This window comes from Sciurus vulgaris, assembly GCF_902686455.1.
Source record: "Sciurus vulgaris genome assembly, chromosome: 18".
NCBI lineage: Eukaryota > Metazoa > Chordata > Mammalia > Rodentia > Sciuridae > Sciurus > Sciurus vulgaris.
Window position 1 is genome coordinate 21,174,605 of NC_136479.1, and position 15,825 is coordinate 21,190,429.

The 15,825-nt window shown below is 52.4% G+C and overlaps 1 protein-coding gene across 1 annotated transcript in view; it reads left to right on the plus strand.

Annotated features, from left to right (window-relative positions):
* Positions 1-317: 317 nt before the first annotated feature.
* SBK1 (SH3 domain binding kinase 1) overlaps positions 318-15,825 on the plus strand; it is a 51,356-nt gene continuing 35,848 nt past the window's right edge. Inside the window, exon 1 of the mRNA XM_079121451.1 lies at positions 318-1,107. The gene's annotated coding sequence lies outside the window, so the exon portion shown is untranslated. The remainder of the gene's footprint in view (positions 1,108-15,825) is intronic.

Sequence of the window (15,825 nt, forward strand, 5' to 3'; positions counted from 1 at the left end):
ACCCTGAGCCCTCAGTCCCAGCTTCCTGAAGGGTCCCGGTGGTCTGGGAAGTCTGACCACGATCAGGGTGCGCGGGGCTGCGCAGGGACTCGCGGGAGGGAGGCGGTACTGGGGGTCCCACTGGGGCAGCCCTGCTCAGGGCGGGTGCAGACCGAGGCACCGTCCCTGTCTCCACGCTGTGGCCAGTGCGGCCCCGCCCGCGCGCCTGCTTGCCTCCCGTGCTCTGGCAGAGAAGGAGTTAACCTCCCGGCTTCTCAGCGTGAATGTGGAGCTATTAATACCCACAGCCTAGCCGGCCGCGGTCGCGAGCCGCCACTGCCACTGGAGCGCAGGGAGCGGAGCCGCGCGCCCAGGGAACCTCGTCGGGGGAGCCGCACCGGACTGCGGGGGCGAGAACTTTTCCTGGGGCCAGCGTGGACATCGCGCCAGCCTCACCCGGTCCTCACCCACCTTGCGCTTTCAGGTCTCAGCCTGATCTGGAGGCCACCGGTGCCACCCACCCCAGCAGAGGAGAGCGAACTTTCTTAGGGAAACCGTCCCTGCGCCTGCTGCCTGGATAGGGAGGAGCAGACAGCTGGACAGACAGATGGACAGAAGGACAGATCCTCTGCAGGCCTGTCCTCCAGTGCTGCCTCTGACAGACAGCTGCAGGGTGGGCGGCTGAGGGGCTGAGGGCTCCAGGAGGGGCAGGGAGGGGACCTGTGGCCACCTGCCAGCCACCTCGAGTCCAGGCAGCAGCTTCCCAGGCCCAGCACGGTGTCTGGAACCCCCTCAGGGGTCAGGACAGGAGCTCCTGTGAGACAGAGCCACGGGCTCTTCACCCACCGAGGCGACGGGCAACCTGAGCGAAAAGGCGCAGGTGGCGGGCAGGCAGGTGCGGGGCCCGGAGGCCGACAGGCTGCTGACCCTGGAGCATGCCGGCTCGGGGACCCCTGCCCTGGCCAGGGATGATGCTGCCGAGGCTGCCCCTGGCCACCCCTGCCCTGTCCTGGAGCTGCCTCCCGCCTGGCCCCTGGGCTGTGGAGCCGACGAGGTGCCCGCCTTCTGCCTGGTCTGCTTCCACAGGAAGGAGGAAGAGGAGCTGCAGGACGAGGTCCCTCTGCGGAGGTCAGTGTCTGCGGTGGGCAGCAGGCGGGCTGGGTGGGGACAGAGCCCTCGGCCTGGAGGTGCTGCCTGCCAGTCTGCCTGTCCGCCTCCACCATCCTGCTCAGGCTCAGCCCTGTTGTCACCAAAGCCTTCTCCCCGTCTCTCCCACCCTAGCCCCAGAGGGACCTTCCTGTCCCCCTCCATGGTCACACCTCTGCTCTGCCCAGGGCCCTCCGTGGCTCTCTGGTTCCCACAGGATGAAGTCCTTTGGCTGGGCGTTGCAGTCCTGGGGAGCCGGGCTGACCCATCCCCTCTCATCCCCCTGGGCTCCAGGGAAGCCCTGTCCAGGCCTCCCCTCCCGCCTCCTCCACCCGCCCGCTGCAGCCGCCTCCGCCGGGAAGGCCTCTGGTAGCCCGGGCCGCCCAGGTCTGACGCCTCCCTTTCTTCCCACAGACACTGGCACCCAACAGATGTCCAGCCTCTGTTGAATCAATAAGTGGAAGTTGTGTGTGTGTGTGTGTGTGTGTGTGTGACCAGGGTACAATGATGAAGGTGCTGCGCTCTGTGATCCGGTGTTTGGGGGTGAGTGTGTGTGACTGAGTGTGTGCACAGGTCTGTAGGTGCAGGTGTGAGCTCTGCGTTCCTGAGTCGGGAGAGGGGCTGCGTGCAGGCCCGTGGGGGTTCACAGCCTAAGGACTCTGATTATCCCTTTGCCAGCACTCCCCACCCCCACCTGCAGGGAAACCCAGCCTCCAACAGAGCGTGTTCCCCAGGCTGTGCCCACGAGCTCTGGGCATGGCTGGACAATTTGACAGGAGTCACCTCTGTCCCAGGCCAGGCCACCCAGCCTCCATCACCACCTGAGTCAGCACCGGCTTGGGTGGGGAGAAGGGCAGGTATGGGGCAAGTCGGGCGTCCCCGCCCCCGGCTCTGGCAGGACAGGAGGGCAGGGTGGAAGCTCCTGCAGCCTGGACGGTTTCCTCCTCAACTCCCTGTGTGGGGCCCGCGGCTCATATTTCCCTTCGGTGCGCCTCTGTCTTCTTACCTGTGAAATGGGAAGAAGCTCCCTGGCCTGGTTATTCACCTACTCTGTGATAGTGACTGGGCACCCAGAGAGCTGGGAGACTCAACAGAGAACTGGAGCCCTTGCCCCAGCACTCATGGGGTCACGGCCTGGGGTAGAGACACAGGAGTGGGCAGAAAGATTGGGTGCAGAGTGACAGGTGCCCAGAGAGCTGGGAGGAAAGGTAGGAACCATGAGACCCCTCCAGGTCTACCTCGAGTGCAGATGCTTGCCAGGTGCAGCGGCCCGCGCCTGTGACCCCAGCCACTCGGGAGGCTGAGGCAGGAGGATGGCAAGTTCCAGGCCAGCCTGGGCTACTTAGCAAGACACTGTCTCAAAATACAAAGGGCTGGGAGGTTGCTCAGTCACACAGCACCCCAGCGTCCAATCCCCAGGACCAGTTAAAAAAAAAGTGCCAAAGCTTTCCCAGGGGTGACAGACACTCGAGAAAGGACATCCACCCATACCAGGCTAACTGCTAGAGCGAAGGCTCAGGGCTTTGAAAAAGAACTTGGGCGGGCATAGACGAGGACAGGGTGGGGGTGCAGATCACAAAGGACCTTGACTGCTGAGCAGAGGACTTGACCCGCAGGCAGCCGAGCAAGCCATGGAGGGACTCGAAGGCAGACAGGGGCACGTTGGGGGCCCAACAAAGTCAGCTGTGCAGGCGCACTTACTGAACTCTGGACAAGATCCTGGTGACAGTAATGTTCGCGTGCATGGGCGCTCAGGAGGCCCAGGGAACGGATGAGTGAATCGCTGGACTCGCTCGAGGTGACTGCTGTGGACACCACTCCAGGCCCTGCTGAGTTTTGTGCCACAGGTCTCAGAGGGGATGGATGTGGTTTCCAACTTGAGCAAACCAGCATTTGGGAAGCTCCAGAAAGGGACAGGCACCGGCCCAAGGGCCAGGCAGCCGTGAGATCCTGCCCCCTCTTCCCTCCTCCCTCAATTTCCCACCCCCAACTTTGGGGACCTCTATAGGGGAGGCTCCTCTGCCTCCTGCTCTGGGGGTATAGCAGCCTGTATTTGCAAGAGTGGGTCTCCTTTCTAGCTGGTGGACGCTGGCCCTTTAAGGCCTAAGGAGGGGATACCGCCAGGCTGGGCTGGACAGAGTCAGTGACCACAGGTGCCAGGTGGTGAAGCTAAAAATACTGACTGATGTGGACACCCAGGCTGCCAGGCATACTGGCCGGAGGGTGGAGGGAAGCTCTGGAGTACTTCTCTGCGGCTGGAGGAGGAGGGGCATTGGGCAGCGAGGCTGCTTGAGGTCACCTTGGGGGCTCAGGGGCATCTGTGGCCGTCCCCAAAGACCCCCTTCCCACCTCTCCTAGCCTTCCTCCAGCCCTAGAGGGCACCAGGATTCACTCCTGAGCAGCCCGCTGCCCAGCGAGCAGCCCCAGGCACCACCTCCTGCCTCCGTGTGACCTTTTGGGCCTGACAGAGCTGGATTTTCTTGGCCACTTTTAGGGACAGAGAGGCAGTGAAGGTGCAGATGGTCGCTCTCTCCTACATGGGGTGAACTTGCCCCGAGGTCTCATAGGGACTGGAGGCTGAGGCCACTGAGATGAAGGCGAAGGAGACACACACCTCCTCAGAGGGGCTCAGGGCTTCACGGGGACAGAGGGCTCTCCCGAGAACATGCAGCGCAGTGTGTCATCACGGAGGCATGAGCACAGTGCCCTCGGCTGCTGCTGGGGGTCGAGGCAGCAACACATCTGCATTCGATGGAACTGTGTCGGCAAGTGTTCCCCGCGGTGTTCACCAGCCACCTGCTTGTGGTGAGGACAGCTCTCCCAACAGCAGCCTAGGCATGGCCACTGACGCCAAGTCCACAGGAGCTTGGCGGCAGGGAGATGACTCTGCCCCAAGTGTTCCTTCAAGGACCCAGGTTCCTCCCGTCTTGTGACTCTGTTGTCACCCAGGGCCTCAGAACTCACTGCTGGATCCTCTGCCTACAGCTGGCAGATGAAATAAGAGTGTAGATTGCACAGGAAGGTTTACATGAGCCAAACCTGAAACCGGCTTCTTCCACTTCTGCATGCAAGCATTGGCCAGAAGGGCTCCTTGCAAGGGAAGTTGGGAAATGTAGTCCAGTGACGACCTCAAAGGGTCTTTGAGAAAATGAAAAAGTACACATGAAAACAAGTAACTGGCACAGGATCCGTTCCTGCAGTGTTCATTCATTCATTCAGCAAAGTTCACTGTGTCCCTACAGAAACTGGACTTTGGAACTAGATGAGGAACTAGAAACAAGACCCTCCCTGCACCCCTGGGGCTTAACTCTAATGAGAGAGTCAAAAAAAAAAAAAAACACACAAGTAAACAGACAACTATGATCATCAAGGTTCAAAACCTGCTGTTGAGGAAATAAACAGGGATGGTACAGGAGACACCCACTTTGCACAAGGTAAACAGGGAAGGTAGGGACATCTGAGACCTGGGGAGTGGGAAGGAGCCAACCATGGAAAGACTGGGGGAAAAGGCACCCAGGCAAAGAGAACTGGGGGGTGCAAAGGCCCAGAGGCAGCTGGAGTTTGGTGATTGCAAGAAATAAGAGATCAGTGTGGCCAGGGCAGGGCAAATAATAGGGACAGTGACATGGGGTGAGTCATGGGGTGAGACAAGAATGGACCAGATCACTTAAGCCTTGTCAGCCACACTGAGGAAAATGGATTTTATCCTAGATGGGATTGGGAAACCTTTGGAGGCTTTTAAGTGGGGGAAGTGATATAATCTGATTGACATTTTAAATGATCCCTGGGGCTGCTCTGGGGAGAATCAATAGCGCTGGGCCAGCATGGACAAAAAAACACCAGCAGGGAGGTCACAGTGGTGCTGTGTAGGGAGGGGGAAGCACAGGCAGGGCCTGGACCCAGGGAGAAGAGATGTCTTCTGCTGTGTTTGAACCTGGTTTGTCCCCCTGAACTCATGTAGGCGCTTAACCCCAAAGTCTTATGTTAATATTAAGAGGGAAGTAAAGGAATTTGATGATGGTGTTTAGAGGTAAAACCATTGGGAAGTAATTAGATTAGGTCATTAGGGTGGAGTCCCCATGACTGGATCTTGATGACTTCATAAGGAGAAGGAGAGAGACCACACAGATCCGGGGAGATACACATGCACACCCACCATGATGTAATGCAGTCATAGAGACCTTCACCAGAGCCCATGCAATGCTACTTGGACTTCTAGCCTCCAAAACGGGGAGCTAATGAAAACTTTCTTCTTAATAAAGTAACTTGCTTCAGGTCTTTCTTTATGGCAATGAAAAGCTGACTAATTGCACCTTCTAAACATATTAATGAGACAAAGTCTACAGAATTTGCTGATTGGTTAGGGGAAGAAGAGAATCAAAAGTGAAACTGGAGCCTGGGGATTGGATACATATATGGATGATGGGAAGTTCAAGGGAGGGAAGAGATTTGGTGACACTCAAGAATCCTGCTACACAGACTTGGGGCACAGCTCAGTGGTAGAGTGCTTGCCTAGCATGTGTAGACCCCAGGTTCCATTCATGCCCAGCACCACAGATATTTTTAACTTGAGAAGTATGTTATTCAGCTTTCCCTTACTGTGGCCACCTGGGATAATAAACTTATAAGGAAGATTTATTTTGGCTCACAGATCCAAAGTTTTCAGTCCATGCTCCATTGCTTTTGGGCCTGTGGTAAGGCAGAGCATCATGGTGGGGAGTGCATGGTAGGACAAAGCTGCTCACCTCATGGTGATTGGGAAGCAAAGAAAGAGAGTTAGGGGCTGTGGTTCAACATCACCTTCAAGGGCATGCCCCCAATAGCCCAAATTCCTCTCGCTTGGCCCCGCCTCTTAAAGGTTCCACCACCTTTTGCCTGGTGATCAAACCTTCAACTTTTGGACCTTTTCAGGACATTCCAGACTCAAGAAACATGTGACCCCATAAGATGACATTGAAAGCCATGAGATCACACTGGCAAGAGAAGGGACAGAAGAGGCTTCAGGACTGAGGAACACCACACTGTTGAGATCATGTGGAAGAGAATCCAGGAAGTCAGCTGAGTAGAGCAGCTGGTGAAATCCAAGGATACATGTAGCCAAGGGAACCAGAGAATGTCTCAAGACAGAGAGAAGGAGCAGTCAATTGGCTTAAAAGAGGACTGGGGTCCTGGCTCATTGGTAGAGCACTTGCCTAGCATGTGTGGGGCCCTGGGTTCGATTCTCAGCACCACATAAAAATAAAATAAAGGTATTGTGTCCACCTACAACTAAAACAATTTTTTTTTAAATTGGCTTAAAAGATGTTTTCAAGGAAAACAGGAACAGGTTTAGTGACATAAAAGTCAAAAGTGACTTGGATGAGAACATGTCATGAAGGGCTAGAGATGACAGCAGGTCTGAGCAGTGACTTCTGATTAACGATGGTCTAACTTCTGTGTCCTCAAACCATATTTAGATCATTGTGAGTGAATTTTTTAACATAGGTGTATTAGCTTTCCATCACTGTAATGAAATACCTGAGATAAGCCATTTATAGAGAGAAAAGGTAGCTGGACTTGGTGGTGCATGCTTATAATCTCAGCTACTCAGGAGTGTGAGGAAGGAGGATCTCAAGTTCAAGGCCAGCCTGGGCAATTTAGTGAGACCCTTTCTAATTATGAAAAATGAAAAGAGTCGAGGGTATAACTCAGTGGTCCTGCACTTGCCTAGAATGCACAAGACCCTGGGTTTGATCCCCAGCACCACAAAAAGAGTGAGGAAGAGATGGGGAGGAAGGGTCTCCTTCTAGGGTACAGCCCCAGTGATCTACAGACCTGTCACTGAGCCCCATCTCTTAGAGGTCTCAGACACCACCCTGAGAACCAAGGCTTATTTTAAACCCATGGGTCTTGGGGGACAACATCCCAACTCTAGCTCTATGTTCATTGGTCTTCAATCGCTTCCATAACAAATCACCACAAACTTAGTTTCCTAAAACCAAACTAATTTGTTTCCCTACAATTCTATATACCAGATCAAAAGTGCTGAGCTAAAATCAAAGTGTCAATAAGCAAGGTCTTTCTGGAAAAACTTTCGGGACGCTATAAGGGAGAGTCCGTTTTCTTGACTTTTCCAGCTTCCAAAGGGCACGTGCCTTGCCTCTGTTGGCCCTCAACTGCCTGCGGACTCGGCAAGGTGGCATCTCTTTGGCCTCCTCCCATCCCATCACTCTCCCTGACCACAGCAGGGGAAGGTTTGAATGATTCATGAGATTAGATTGGTGTCTTAGTCCTTTTTTTGCTGCAATAACAAAATACCAGAGACTGGGTGATTTATAAAGAAGAGAGGCTTATTTGGGTCATGGTTTTAGAGGCTGGGAAGCCCAAGAGCATGGTGCAGCTTCTGGTGAGGGTTTTGTGCTGCTTCAACACATGTTGGAAAGCAGAGGGGAAGTGGGCGCGTGGGAAAGAGGCATAACTCGGGGTGACTCACTTCTAACAACCTGACCTCACTGTTGTGGGCCTTCCAGAGCAAGAACTCACTCGGGAGAGAAAGATATTCATCCCCTGGTGACCCTGACACTTCCCGCTAGGCCCCACCTCCCAGGGCAGGAATTTAGGTTCCAGCACGTGAACTGGGGGGACACATTCAAAGCATAGCAACTGGGGTTCACCTGAATAATCCAGCATCATTTTCTCAACTCAAAGTCCTTAACCTCAACCACATTCACAAAGTCTCTGAGGCCAGGAAAGGTAACAGAGCCACAGGTTCCCTGGACTCCGACGCGACTCTGCAGGGCTGGGGTCCTGCCTCCCAGGGCACCCCTGCGAGTGCCCCTCCACAGAGGAGGGGGCTGCAGCGGCGGCATTTGGGGGCATGAGCGTGTGGGAGCTGACTAAATAGATGGAGGAAGGTGCTCTTTACGTGAATTGGACGCCGAGAGTGGGCACGCCAAGGAGGCCGTAGATCCCCCAGCAGGCACCTGTGTTCAGGAAAATGAGAACAAAGCTGGAGCCAAAAGCAGGGGGATTGGTTTGAGAAGGGGTTTAATCCTCAGAGGTCCTTGTCCACCAGCACAGCTGGACTGGACGGTGTCCCTCCGCTCTACAGAGCCTGGAGGTTTATTCCCCAGAGAGGACACACAGGGCATCTGGGCCTGGGCGCTCTGGGCACCAAGGAGGGCAGCGTTTGTACCCCACAGGTGTGGCTGCTCCTTCCTGAAGCGGGGAGACCCCGGGCCTTCATCCCCCTTTGGGTCTCCAGAATCAGAGGGTCTGCTCTTGACTCTCTGAAGTCTCAGGAGGGCCTAAGGCGGCCCCTTCCCTCTCTGGATATATGAGTGATGAGTATTTGGTTACGGTTCTTCTGTTTCCTCTTCTAGTTCTGCTCCCTGCATAGTTTCTGTATCCTCCAAGTGGCCGTGTGTGTGTGTGTGTGTGTGTGTGTGTGCCTGTTGGTATTAGCTCTTTATTTTATTATATTATATCATCTTATCTTTTGGTGTTGGGGATGGAAGCCAAGGCCTCACATAGAGCTCTACGTTGGAACTACACCCCCAGCTGACAGTCTGAGTTAACCAAGAAAAGAAAATGCAGATACAGCGACCTCAGGGATTTCCCAAGGAAACGGCGCAGCCCGAACTCCCCATATTGAACCCCCAAGTCAACTGGCCACCAGTAGGTTTCTCATCAGCTTGCTTTTATAAATCATAGTTTTAAAAATTGAGATAGAGTCTACTTAAAGTGAAATGCAAAGGTCTTAAGTGATCGATCCGTTTAAGGAATTTTGACAGACGTGTACGTACCTGTGTCGCCCACACGTGGATGAAGGTAGAGAACGTGTCCATCGCCCAGAAAGTTACATCACGACCTGGTCCATCCAGCTCCCACCTCGCCCACTGAGGCGACCACTGCTGTGATTTCTATTGGCTTTTGAAACTTCTGAAGTCTGAGCAGATAACCAGGGAGGCACATCTGAGGAAAGGCTGCCTTAGAAGAGGAAGAGCCCAAACGCACAGAATGAGGAGGAGATGGCCCCTGCAGGGAAAACGAGCCTACTACTATGACTTCAGAGATCTAAGAAGAAATATCGAATGATGAAACGAAAGCTAGATGCTTTGGGGGCAGTGAGGGGCAGGCTAGGCGCACACCTCCAAGAATGAGCGGGGGAAAGAAAAAGGCGGGCTTGGAATGCAGCTCATTGTGGATCATGTGCTTAGCTGGCATGTGCCAGGCCATGGGTTTGATCCCTAGTATGTGTGTGTGGTGTGTGTGTGTGGAGAGAGAGAGACAGAGACAGAGACAGGGAGGGAGGGAGGGAGGAAAGAAGGAAGAAAGGGAGGGAGGGAAAGAAAACCTTTTGGAAATTAAGACTATCAGCAGAAATGGTAAAGGGTTGAAACGGGATCAGCAACTATAGTCTGTGGGCCAAGTCCAACATGTCTTCTGTTTTTTTTTTTTAATTTATATATATATATATATATAAATTTATACATATACACATATATATATTTAATTGTAGATGGACACAGTACCTTTATTTTATTGATTTATTTTTATGTGGTACTGAGGATCGAACCCAGTGCCTAACACAGGCTAGGTAAGTGCTCTACCCCTGAGCAGCCCCAGCCCATGTCTTCTGTTTTTAAATAAAGTTTTATTGAAACACAGCTACAGGTATATCTCTAGAGCTTATCCATACTGTTCAACTGAAACTTGATGCCCATTGATTAGTAGTTCCCTGGGTTCCTCCCCACCACCCTGGCAACTGTAGAACCAACGTCTATGAATTTACCTCGTGTAAGTGAAATCCAGCAGCACTTGTCTTTCTGTGTTGGTTGATATCACTCAGCACAAGGCCCTTCTCCAAAGTGTCCACTTCTGCAGAATGTTTTATTGTTGAATATTACAGTATTGCAGAATTTCCTCTTTTTTTTTTTTTTTTTTTTTCATACTGGGGATTGAACTCAGGGGCACTCAGCCACTGAGCCACATCCCCAGCCCTTTTTGGTATTTTATTTAGAGACAGGGTCTCACTGAGTTGCTTAGTGCCTCTGCCCTGCTGAGGCCGGCTTTGAACTCGAGATCCTCCTTCCTCAGCCTCCCAAACTGCTGAGATTACAGGCCTGCACCACCACACCGGCCAGAATTTCCTTCTTTCTAAAGGCTTCAAGGATTCCATTGTATGTACACGCCACGTTTCCTTTATGCATTCATCTGTTGATAGCGCTGGGGCGCATGCCTGTAATCCCGGTGGATGGGAAGGCTGAGGCAGCAGGACCACAAGTTCAAAGTCAGCCTCAGCAATTTAGCAAGACCCTAAGTAATTAAGTGAGACCCTGTCTTAAAATTTAAAAAGAGGGCTGAGAATGTAACTCAGTGGTAAACACACTTGGGTTAGATCCCAAAAAAGACACTTGAGTTATTCCCATGGCATAATTATTGTGGATAGTGTTGCAGTGAACACAGGGTCACTGATATCTCCTCAAGATCTTGATTTCAATTTTTCCAGGTAAATACCCACCCATGGGATTCTGGACCCTGTGGTAGTTCTGCTTTCAGTTTTTGAGGAACCTGCGTGCTGGTTTACACAGTGGCTGTACCACTTTGAATTCCCATCAACAACTTACAAGAGTTCCAATGGCTTCAAGTCATTGCCAGCACTTATTTTTTCTTGAAAATTGCCATTCCAAGAGGTGTGGTTTTGATGCACATTTCCCTGATGATTAGTGACACTGAACATTTTAAAAAATACCTATTGGCCATTTATACGTCTCCCTTGGAGAAATATCTATTTACATCTTTTGCCTTTTTTTTTTTTTTTCCCCAGTACTGGGACCTTAACCCATTTTTAATTAGCTTACTAGGTTGTTGTTTTGTTTTGTTTGTTTGTTTTTTGGTATTGGGGATTGACCCAGGGATACTTTATCGCTGAGCTATATCCCAGCCCTTTTTTTTTTTTTTCTCTCTCCTTAGAAAAAGAAAAAAAAAGTTTTATTGCTTTGCCAGCAAAGGAGAAACACAGGGGACTCCTGTCCCAGAGGCTGTGATTCTGCCCATCAGTAGGAACAGGGGGCTTTTAAAGAGGTGACTACCTGGAGTTGTATTCACTTGTTAATGTGGGAGACAGTCATTTCTGAGATCTTCTGGTGCTATCCCCAAAGTCTGAATTACTTCCTTCCTTTGGTGGGTGTGCACTCAGGGACAGGTAACTGTCTAGGATGGAGAAGAAAGTCAATCCTGCTTCCCCTCAGCTAAGCTGCTGAGGATCTCACTAAGTTGCCCAGGCTGACTTTGAACTTGGGATGTTCCTGCCTCAGCCTCCCCAGTTGCTGGGTACTCAACCATGCTCAGCTAAGTTTTTTGTTGTTGTTGTTGTTTTCTTTTTGCTATTAAGTTATATTTTTTTGGAGATCACCTCTTAATCAGATGTATGGTTTGCAAACATTTTCTCTCCTTCGCAGGTGCCCTTTGTGCTGTTGATGGTTTCTTTTGCTCTACAGAAGGTTTTAGTTTGATAAAGTCCCAGGTTGTGTTTTGCTTTTGGTTTTTAATTCCAGTACTGGAAATCAAACCTGCGACCTCGCTCATACCCTGCAAGGGCTCTGCTACTGACTTACACCTCCAGTCCTTTTTATTTTATTCTGATCAGGCTCTCACTAAATTGCCCAGAATGGCCTCAAACTTGCAATCCTCCTACCTCAGTCTCAGTCCCGAGTAGCTGGGATTAAAGGCATATACCAATTCACCTGGGTTCTATTTCTGGTTCTGTTACTTGCTTTTAGTGCTATGTCTGCGCATGAGTGTGTGCAGGAGCTTTACTCAAAACTTGGAAGCGAGCACACTGTTCTTCAATAGGTATCTTCACGTAATGGGCTGAGCAATCAAAGAAATGAGCCATCAGGCCACAAAACGCACTAGAAGAGCCCTAAGTGCATATTGCTAAGTGAAAGAAGTCAGTCTGAAAAGTACTGTGTGACTCCAACATTATGATGATGTGAAAAAACCAAAACCATAAAAACAAAAAAGATCAGTCTGCCAAGGACTTGAGGGGAGAGAGGCAGGGATGACTGGGTGGCACAGTGATGCTATTCTCTTATTTTATTTTATTTATTTAATTAATCAATTTATTTATTTATTTACTTAGGTACCAGGGATTGAACCCAGGGGCGCTTAACCCTGATCCACATCCCCAGCCCTTGCTTTTTTTTGGGGGGGGGGGGTGGGGAGGGAGAGTACTCGCTAAGTCGCTTAGGGCCTCACTAAGTTGCTGAGGCTGTCTTTGAACTTGCCACCCTCTGTTTCAGCCTCTTGAGTCGCTGGGATTGCAGGTGAGCGCCACCACAACTGGCTGTGATACCATGCTCTATGAAGCCGTCATGGTGGATCCATGACGGCTTAGGACATGCTATGACAAAAGCATAGGCTTTTGTCAAGTCCCATGCAAACTCGAACTAACGACAGTGCATCACTCCTGGTTCGTTAAGGGTAACGAGCATGCCACACTAATGCAAGATGTTAATAATAGGACCTGTGGGGGAAGGACTATGTGACAAACCTAAAAGATCTCCTCTTGGTAGATTCAACCACTTTCTGCTCAGTTGTTCTGTAAACTTAAAGCTTCACTGAAAAAGAAAGTCAATTACAAAAAGGGAAAAAAATCAGAGGATTCTACCCAGAGCTGTAACTGTTTCCACAAGATGTAAACATAACCAGTCTGATCGATATTACGATACCACTGTATTGTGGGGTAGGAGACAGGAAGTGGAAGTGGGCCAGAGAGGGAGAGGACACAAAAGAGCTAAATCCTCACCTCCCAAAGTGGGAAATTGTTCTGGAGAAAACATGGAGGTAAAAAAAAAAAAAAAAAAAAATTACTAATGATCAGTTAAAGGAGTTGAAATGATTGTCCTTAAGAGGCTGGAAAATGGCCAAGTTTGGTGGCCCACGCCTGTAATTCCAGAGACTGGAGAGGCTGAGGCAGGAGGATCTCGAGTTCAACGCCAGCCTCAGCAACCCTAAGCAACTCAGTGAGACCCTTTCTCTAAATAAAATGTAAAAAAGCGCTGGAGATGTGACTCAGTAGTTAAGCGCCCCTGGGTTCAATCCCTGGTGCCCCTCCCTCCAAAAAGCAGGTCATGGCCAGGTGTGGTGTAATCCAGCTTCTCAGGAGGCTGAGAGAGGAAGATCCAAGTTCAAGTCCAGCCTGGGCAATTTAGCAAGACCCTGCCTCAGAATAAAAAGGGCTGGGTGGTAGATGGCTTGCCTAGCACGTGCAAAGCCCTGGGTTCAGTCCCCAGTACGGCATGGGCGGGTAGGGGGAGCAGAGGAACCAAGAAATGGGGAGAGACGTGCGTCAAGGAGGAGACCCCAGGGCTCAGGAGGGTGCCTCTGGGGAAAGAACAAGGTGACCGCCCAGGAGGAAACGAGGTCCCTGCGCCCGTGTACAGTGCGGTTGGCCCTACGGGAAGGGCCCTCCTCCCCCAGCGGTGCCTGGGAAGAAGCCCCGGAGCAGGGCGGGGCCGGAGCACTTGTGCTGATGGAGGGAGACAATGGAAGAGAATCGGATCCATCTGTTTTCCCGGTGAAGTGGGAGCGAAGGCTGGCGGAGAGAGGAGGTGGGAAAAGAGTGAGCCGAGACCTTGCTGTGCGGCTGGGGTCTGCGGACCCACACTGGCAGCACCTGGGGCTGGCGAGACGTGCAGAGCCCCTGGCCTCTCCAAGATCCCTAGATTTATTCACAAGTGAAGGGGAATCTGAGAAGCGCTGCTGAGAGAGACCAGGAAGGAGCGACGGCAGGCAGAGTGGGGCTGCGCGCAGCGACGCGTGCCCCTTGGAGGTGTGCCCCTGAATGAGAAGGGAAGCCACCAGCCTGGCGTGGGGCTCGCTGAGTGCGGGCGGAGAGCGGGCTGGGCTGGTGCTGAACCGAGCAGGTACTCAGCAGCAGCAGCGGGGGCGCGACTGGCAGCGGTCCTAGTGTGGAGGCGGAGCCCGGGCGGGCTGGGTGGACAGTGGCAGGGGAGGGTGCTGGGTAGGAAGAAGGCGAGGTAGGGGTGGGTTGGCAGTCTCTGTGAGGTCAAAGAGTCTTCACACGCAGGCCTGGGCAAGCGATGAAGAGGACAGAGGGACAGAACAGAGACCGAGATTTCAGAGGGGCGGGAGATTAGGAGGTCCTTTGGCGGGTGCCAAAGGAGTGGAGAGCTTTAAAGGTGCCGCCAGGATGCCAGGGCACTGAGAGGCCAGCTCCAGACTGCTTGAGATCTCCCCCGCCCTCCCCCGTGAGCTCTGTACCCCCAAAGTCTAACGGTGGCGGGAAGGACACTGAGTTTTCTGACCTGGCTGGAGATTACAATGTGCCCCAGTTTGAGAACCCCAGTGTAGACAGAGACCCAGGTTCTAATAGAGAAAAAGAAAAACAGGAACAACAAGAAGGGCCACGGGGATGGCACAAATGAAGACCTTGAATTCGTTAAAGGGCCTTGGGTGGACCCGCTGGGTAGGGGCTGCAGGTTCAGGGCTGTGAAGAGCAGAAGATGGAAATGTGAGTGATCCAGACAGTGAACCGGGCTCTTCCCACCGCCGTCCCTTGGTCTGCCCTGCACTGTAGCAGATCGGCCACTAGAGGGAGCGCTGCGCTCACACAAGCGGGAACTGGCACCGCAAAGTCTCTTTCTCTGACAACTTCGGTGTTGGAAGTTGGGATTTTGCAGCCTCATACCCTAGGTTTAACCCCAGGCCCTCTACTTCGGGTCTTTGAACTTGGCCACGTTACCCAAAGCCTCTATGGCTTCATCAGTCATAAAATGGTCACACCAGGCTAGGTGTGGTGGCACATGCCTGTGATCCCAGTGGCTCAGGAGGCTGAGGCAGGAGGATCAAGAGTTCAAAGCCAGCCTCAGCCACTTAGCGAGGCGCTAAGCAATTCAGCAAGACCCTGTCTGTAAATAAAACATAAAACAGGGCTGGAGATGTGGCTCAGTGGTTAAGCAGCCGTGGGTTCAATCCCTCCATACCCCCGCCCCCCACAAAAAAATGGGCACAGCACTAATTGGTTCTTCTGAGCCATTCCAAGGATGGTTGAGAGGAAGCAGCACCAGAGTGAGAAGGCTGGTCTTAGTGATGATGGAGGAATGGAGGAGGTTTTGCCATGGCCGCTGCCTCCTGATTCTCTGCAGTCCCTCTGCCCAGCCTTGTCCCAGGCCAGACACAGGGAGAGAGATGGAATCCACCTCTGGGGTACAGGAGAGCCGGGAGGGAAGTGGCCCCGGAAGTGCCACACTCCCTCCTGCTGCCCAAGGGGTCACTGGCGTGCCCTTGCCTGGCAACCACGTCACCCATGGAGAAATGTCACTGCCCAGCACCCAAGCTGCTCCCTCCTAGCAATTCTAACTGGTCCTCACGGGGCTCCTGCCCAATCCAGCCAAGAGCCAAGCTATCAGCCAGACCCCAAGTGGCATCTACACTCCCAGGTATTGCAGCAGGCAGGAATCAGAGACCCGGAGCATGGAGGCCCCCTCAGCCCTTGGTCCCTCAGAAGGGTGACTTTCAAAAATGATTTGCTGATATTTAAAAAGCAGGTCATTGTGGTCTAAGATCCAGATTTCTACCTTCCCTGGAAAAATTAGAAGCTCTGAGAATCTGAGTCTACATTCCCACGAACAGCAGAGGATCCCTTTCTTGGTCCAGGGCTCTCCGGTTGACCTCTGTCCCTGCCCCAGCCAG